The following is a 7,832-nucleotide window of genomic DNA, read 5'->3' on the forward strand; positions in this document are numbered from 1 at the left end:
AAAAAAGACACACAAAGCATTTGCACAGTGCCTGGCACATATCCTGCCCTCAGCAAACGATCCATCTTATGACACAAAGGGGTGGAGACTGGACAAGCTGGATGGTGGTGACGCGGAAGATGGAGGTAGCGCTGGGAGACGTGCAGAACCGAGGATGCTGCTAACCACCAAACTTGCTTACTTCTCAGGGCATGATGGAATGGAGATAAAGTAAAAGGAAAGAGATATTTTAAGGAAAGTTCAGTAAATGGAGAGAAGCCAACAAAATGAGTGTAAGCTGGGATGAGGGGGGAAGGAACTGGCTCAAAGCAGGACGAGCCTGCAGCCGCGGCCCAGACACTGTCCAGGGTGGAAGGGCGGGCCTGGGGAAGGGAGAGATGTGCCCCCCCCAACCAGAGGAAGAAAAAGGGTGGGGGGTGGTGGTGGCTGGAGGGTGACATCGCACTAGGGTGGCTGTGGAAGGAGCAGTTTCTGTCTCGAGCCAAAAGGAGGATCCGAAAGCCAAAAAGGATGAATAATCCAGGCTTTGGGCTCAAGGCGGGAGGCAGCTGTTCATTTATGGCTTGATGAACACTTAACTAAGTCTCTCCAGCAAGTTTAAGAAATGCCCTCTAACAGTTTGGCCCGAGAGAGACGTCTTTAGCCGGAGCACGTCTTTAGCCAGAGCACGTGCCTCACTGAGGACCCCCCCCCCCCCCCCGCCCCGCAGGTGGGAGCAGAGAGCAAGGGAAGTGAGGTGCCCAGGCCTCCAGGGCCAGTCTGGAGAGGACCACCTGCCAGCCCTGGGGTGAGGCAGAGAAAGTTGCCAGACAGTGTGAGGCAGGCTTTCTGTTGCCAGACTCTGGGCCTCTTTGTAGACTCAAGCAGGGCCTTTCTAGGCTTCAAATCCAATCTCTGCAACTTAAATCGAAATTTGCTGACACAGGAGAGGCGGTGGGGGTAGGGGCAGTGCGGAGGGGTTCCACCTGCAGGAGGTTAGGGGAGGGAAGGAAGGCTGAGGTTAGGGGCCTCTTTCCTGTAATGCATAACCGAGGTACTGCTCTCAGCTGGGGCCCCTGCTCTTTCCTGTGACCGTCACTCAGCTGTTTGTCCGCAGGGAGACAGGAAGAAGCTTGCCAAGTGACGGCAGCCAAGTCATTAACCAGCCTGCAGGGGCAGAAATGGTCTTTCTGGCCTCGGCGACGGAGAGGGAGTGTCCAAAGCAATTTGCGGGCTAACTTGAAAGGTGACGTGGGCAGGGAAGTGGCCGGGGCGGCGCGAGTTCCTTCATCCACGGAGCCTTGAGGCGGACGTGCCCTGCCTGTTATCCAGAAGAGCGCCAGGAGTCAGGAGCCCAGAGGAGCCTCTCCGGCCAGGTGTGAGGAGAGCCTGTGGATGGATGTGTGCCTGCGTGAATGCACCTGGTCTCCTGGCTCTCCCCACTCCAACGCAGGCCCGGGGTGGGAGTGGGGGGGCTTCTGCTCTAGGCACTCACTCAGGGATGCGGGCAGCCCCCTTTGCCATCTTCAGCACGAGGCTGCCCTGCACTCCAACCTCCAGCTGATGGGGAAAGAACTAGAGCCTGCACCCGGGATGTGCTTCTGATCAGGCCCGGAAGCAGAGCACATCACCCCATTGCCACTGGCCAGAGCTCATTCCCAAGGACACGACTACATTGCGAGGCAGTCTGGGAAATGAAGCCTAGCTCTGTGCCCAGGAGACACAGAATGGATTTGGTGATCTGCCACATGCCCCAAATCACACAGGACATTTGGTGATTGAGGATGGGGAAGAGGCCCCTGAGGAATAAACGGATCAAAGAGCTATGGAGGGCTTTGGGCAGTATCCCACCTTGGGTGGCCTTAACAGATGCCCCCTTCTATAGCCTCAGGAGCTGGGGGCCGGAGGGGATGATTTGTTGGGGGAGCCCTGTAAGATGTAGTTTTGAGCTCAGAAGTACTAGGAAGCTCTTGGCCTGGAGCAATGGGTGCCCTGAGGGCCTAGAGAGTGCTCTGAAGAGAGGGCAAGATGAGGCTCCAGGGAGCCTTAGGTCCTGCCCAGGTCACACACCCTGCACCGCAAGACTTGTGCCCCATCTTTGTGGAAGGGGGAGTCAGGGAGCCAGAGCCCAGGAGGAGAGGCCAAGTTGGAGGTTAGTGGGCAGAAGGGGTGCCACTGCTCTGGAAGGTCAGGCCACAGTGGGAGAGCAGGGGGCCCCCCGCATCTGCTGAGGGGGGCCACAGAGAACAGGGCAAGGACAGAGAACGGGACAAGGGAACCAAGGTACTCCCTTTGTTCGTGGTGTAAGAGGGGTGGCAATTTAATTCTGATATTGTTACTTTTGGGTGTCACAGAGCTAGCCAATAGAATTTTCTGTGATGATGGCTATTTCCACCTACACTGTGCAGTGTGGTAACCACTGCCATGTGTGGCTGCTGAGCACATAAGTACTGCTACTGAGGAACAAAGGTTTAAATTGTCTTCATTTTGGGCAGCCCGGGTGGCTCAGCAGTTTAGCGCTGCCTTCAGCCCAGGGCGTGACCCTGGAGACCCGGGATCGAGTCCCACGTCAGGCTCCCTGCATGGAGCCTGCTTCTCCCTCTGCCTGTGTCTCTGCCTCTCTCTCTCTCTCTCTCTCTCTCTCTCTCTCTCTCTGTGTGTCTCTCATGAGTAAATAAATAAAAAATCTTAAAAAAAAATAGCCACCAGTGGCTAGCAGCTACCCTAGTGGACACTGCATGCATGGTTGCAGCTGAGAAGTAGGGTGTGGGCCGTCAGTAACTTTTACAGGTTCTCCTCATTCAGCGCCAACCCAGCTTTGCCCCGTAAGTGAGGCCTGGGTGGCCGGCAAGTCTAGCTCCACCCTGAGGTGTGGGTGAATTTTGGCCTCTTAGATTTTCATTTGCTTTGACCCCTGAGGGTCTGTGAGGCTGACCTGCACAGCAAGGCCTGGGGAAGAGCGAGGAGTCTGTGCACTGAGCAGCTGGGAAGCATTGCTCAATCTTTATGGTCCTAATTCTGGAGCTCTGGAAGGAGCTTGAACCCTGTGTTCTCCACCCTTGGTTTCAAGGCGTCGAGCTTTGGTCACCATTCCTCCATCTGAGGAATGGTGGTATAGGAGGGTCTGAGCTATTGAGGCCTGGCCAGCATATTCTGGAAGATACTTAGGGGCAGTGTCGCAGCTCGAGGAGGAGACATGTAATTGCATCTGCCACTCACCTGCTCCGTGCTCAGACTGTCTAAACGGGAAATGCTTTGATGCCCGCCATTCCCCTGTCCCCAGCTTCATTTTGAGCCATCAGCACTTTGTGCCTTTCAAGCACGTCCCCTCTCCTGGTTCTGAGGCCAGCTGAACCAGCTTTTCTTCGAAGACTGTTGTCAGTGTCCACCATCCTCTCATTTCAAAATATTAAAGAAATCATTATTAGACACGACTGTCTCTGTCTGTCCCCGAGGGACCCCCAGGCCCAGCGCTGCCTTGCCAGTGCTCAGAGCAACACCTGAGCCCCTGGGATCAGCTCTACGCTCAAGACTGCCCCTGCCCTCCCCTCTTGACATAGTTCTTTCTCCCATTCGTCTCTACTCTCCTCGCCTCTGGGGAGAGCTGGTTTTCATCCTCTGTGCAGGATACAATTGCCCAAAGACAATATTGGAAGGTGATGAGAGGGAGTTTATGAGAAAGAGTAGAGCACAGTGTGGCTTCAGGGCCTGCGGATTGGAGTCCAGGTGGGGTCTGGTTGCTTTCTGCCCTTACCCCTGGGGTCCACTTTTCCTTGGGCCCAAGCTTTTCTCCCAGCCTCGAAGGCTGCCCACTCTGTATGTGCCAAGTCCTGGCTTCAGCCCTACCTGAGTCCCCTACCTCTGACCTCACTAGGGCTCCCAGGCCTTCTTAGAACAGGTATAGTTTCAGCTCAGGAGAAGGCTAAGCCATGTTGCCCTGTGTAACCTCTTCCAATGGGCCCTCAGTGGCTCCCCAATAAAAGCCAGACTCCTCAGCATGACTTAGGAGGTAGGTCATAGCCTGTTCCTCTTCCAGCCCCATACACTAAAGAGGCCAGGGGGCTCCCCTTCTTGATCCCCCCAGCTCGTGCATGAGGTCTGATGGCCTGGTGGAAGGCCTGTCCCTCTGGGCATAGCCAAGATTACTCACAGCTTCCTGTGAGCTATCTAGAAGTCCACTCATTTCTCTTCTGCTCTCAGAATGCCCTCGCTGTATATCACCTTTTGGATCTGCTCCACATACCACCTCTGAAAAATATACCTTATCTCCCTACCACCAGACAGCTGGCAGTGTTCTCTCCTGATTCTGTCAAAGCACCCCTGTGAGGTTTTCTTGTTTTATCCGCACGCCAACTCTTAGCATAGCACCAGCACCCACTTGCACTCACTCTTATCATCAGGTTGAATAAAATGAAACCCACCCTGACCACCAGCCCGTGAGGCTTTCTCCCAGCCTGAAGCCAGGTTGTGGTCTGTGGCCCAGAGCTGAGAGATGGGACAATGAACGAGGGCCTACACTTGATATAGTTGAGCAAGGGCTCTTGCACAGTCTATACTAAAAGCTGACATTTCTCATGCGTGTCCTCTACCCCCAGCCCCCTCCTCTCTGAAGGATGGAGACCCAGGTGGGCTGGCAGAGTCTCTTTAACAGCGCAGATGCTCCATAAATATTTATCGGATGATTAACTCCCAGTGCTCAGCTCTCAGGATGAAGCTGAGCACAGATTAAGTTTGGTTGCTGTTGTTTTATTCTGTATTGTTTTCCGGTCTACAGGGAAGTACAAAGGCTTGTCCTAGGGACAACCATTGTAAGCCACATCTCCCTACCCACTGCCCCTTTATGCATCTATAGTCACAGATTTCAGAGCTGGGGCCAGCAGGCTCTCCCCCATCTCTGGACTGCTCTCTTGGGACCGGCTTCCCACAGCCTCCCCCGTCCCTGGGTGCAGCCAAGACGTCTTATTCATGGATGCTCCTTCTGTGCAGGGCTTTGGTGGTGGCTGCTCTTCCACCACTCTGCCACTCGCTCAGCCAGGGCCCTGCCAAGTTTCCTCCTCCACACCTGATGGTGCACCTGGCCGGGTTCTCAGCCTCCACTTGGGATTGCTTTCTGTGGTTCCAAGCCGGGCTGCTTTTCCCTCTCCTCTAAAGGAACGCTGGTGCCTGGGCCGTCAGCAACTGGCCACTCCTTTTCTTTCCCCTGGCCTCTCCCCAGGTGGATCTCCTGCAGTGATGCTGGGGCTGTCTTTAGCACAACCACACATGGCCTTCTCAAGCCTCCCTCAGGTGTGCGGTGGATTCCTTGAGAGTAGGCTCCAGGCCTAAGTATGGTTTTGTAACCTCACACATTCTCCAGTTTTGCCCTTAGGACTTTGCAGAGGATAAGCTTTAATGCTTCCTTATCGATCACTTAGAAGTGGAGGCTCAATAAGGGGTTTGTGTAACTTGGGACCTCTTCCATTAGGACAATGGGACTTGGGATCTTTTCCATTTGGGCAGCATTTTCCAAGGTGTGTTCTGTGGACTGCAGGATATTAATAGGTGTTCTAGAATTAGAGGCCCCAAGTTCAACAAAAACACATTTCTTAGTCCCTTTAATATGTTAATTTGCATTGTTATTTTCCAAGAAAATGAAAAGATGAGAAGCCTAATACACCTATAGATCAGGGCCTGCATGCACAGGACCCTAACACAGGTGCTCAGGATGGTAGAGAACATCTGCTTATCTCAGGTAAAGTGTAGAAGGTAACTGGTTAGGGTGAAGAGTAGGGTAAGAACAGCAAGCAAAGCCAACCTCACAGAGATGCCCTGTGGATCACAGGCTCACACAGCTAACGCCAGATGGGGGGCTATTAGGTGAGGGGGAGCCTGAGTCTCCTCACTGACATGGTCTTATCTCCTCCCAACCCCAGGGGGAGGTGGGCTGTCATCAATAGCTTACCCAATAAATCTTCACTCAAATCACCATAGCCCTGAACCCCACAGCCAGATTCCAGATACAGAATTTCTAACTAAGTTGCAGATCTTAGAATTTTCTAAGCCAGGGATCCCTGGGTGGCTCAGCGGTTTAACGCCTGCCTTTGGCCCAGGGCACGGTCCTGGAGTCCCAGGATCGAGTCCCACGTCAGGCTCCCTGCATGGAGCCTGCTTCTCCCTCCTCCTGTGTCTCTGCCCCTCTCTCTCTCTCTGTCTATGATAAATAAATAAATAAATCTTTAAAAAAAAAAAAAAGAATTTTCTAAGCCAGTGCTTAAAAGCAACACAGAAGGCTTTCCGTGAGGCTAGACTGGCCTTAGCCAAACCCTTTTTTCCCCTTGAACACCTCCTGGGATTGCTGTGTCTAGGAACACACCTCAGGAAATGCAGCTTAGAGGCACCACTAGCCGGTCTTTGCCGTCACGGAGGAGGCGGCATGTGGTCATCACCGGTGTTTTGTGATCCTTTTGTTTATAAAGAGCATCTGGGGGCATCTGTCCCACTGTGTGACTCTCCCAACCTTCCCCTGCATGGTGAGGCTAACCCAGCCACTGTCCCCATAGTATATAGATGAGAGAAGGCTGAGCGAGCACTGGGTGGAGAGCCCCGAGACATGCATTCGACATTCTGCTCTGCCAGCTACGGTTCGTGGGATACGTGTCTCTGACATAAGAACCTCAATCTCACGGGGTTACTGACAGAATGAAATGAAAATGTGGGCTAGAGCACTAAACCCATTAGTGCGATGCATACTGGTGGCACTCGTGCTGCGTGGCTTTTCATGATGAATAGCTACCGTTCACTGGGAGCCAGCTGGGTGCCATACATGGTTCTTGGCACTTTCTGTATGCTATTTAATGTGATCTTGCAATAACCTTGCGGGGTGGCTTCTTACAATCCCCACTCTAGATGAGAAAACTGACGTTTAGAGATGTGAAGTTTGCCCAAGTTTACATACCTACAGCGACACTCAGGAAATTTCAACTCAGTCTAATCACAAAAAGCAATCTGTAATGATGTCTGCTGACGGATGTTACTTAGACTTACCGTGATGACCATTTTGCAATACATGCTAATATCAAATCATGTTGCACACGTGAAACTGATATAATGTGTGTGCCAATCGTACCTTAATAAAAAATCCCCAAAACAGAAAACCTGAACCCAGAGCCAAATCCAAAGCCTCTGTTCCATGCTCTTTAATGTGAGGGGTTGAGATGCTAGCTCTAAAAAAAAATTCTAGGGGCACCTGGCCTGCTCAGTCGGTGGAGCGTGTGATGCTTGGTCTCGGGATTGTGAGTTCAAGCCCTGTGTTGGGTGTAGAGAAGCCAACTTACTCCACAAGTGACTGGTGTGACAAGTCTCTTTCCTCTCTGTCTCCTTCTGTTTTCCTCCTTTGGAAAGAGGAGGAAATTGCCACTATTTCCCAAGGCTGTTGCAAGAAGTAAATTGACCTAGAATATGCGAAAGCAGCTATCACAGTGTCTGGCACTTGGCAGGCACTCAATAAGTGTAGCTGAATGAGATTCTTTGTAGCTTATAATCTAGCAAGGACACACACGAACATGCTGTAGATATCCTGATTTTTAACACTGAACATAATACCAGTGATGACATCAGTTTTATAATTGTGTTTTTAAAATCAGGTGGTAAGACATGAGGGCAGGGCAGGAGCTAGCGGAATACCTAGAGGTTAAGGGCACCTGCCAGCCTGGTCAAATCCACTTACCAGCTTTAACAGCGGCCCTTAGGAAAGTTAGCTTCTCCACAGTCTTTTAAATGACAGGGTGCTTGTGGGGATTAATGAATATATGCAAAGCACTTAGAACATTGACTGGCACAGGGGTAAGTGCTATATAAGCACCACCCCCTCTCCT

This window comes from Canis lupus, chromosome 6 (genome assembly GCF_011100685.1).
Source record: "Canis lupus familiaris isolate Mischka breed German Shepherd chromosome 6, alternate assembly UU_Cfam_GSD_1.0, whole genome shotgun sequence".
Taxonomy (NCBI): domain Eukaryota; kingdom Metazoa; phylum Chordata; class Mammalia; order Carnivora; family Canidae; genus Canis; species Canis lupus.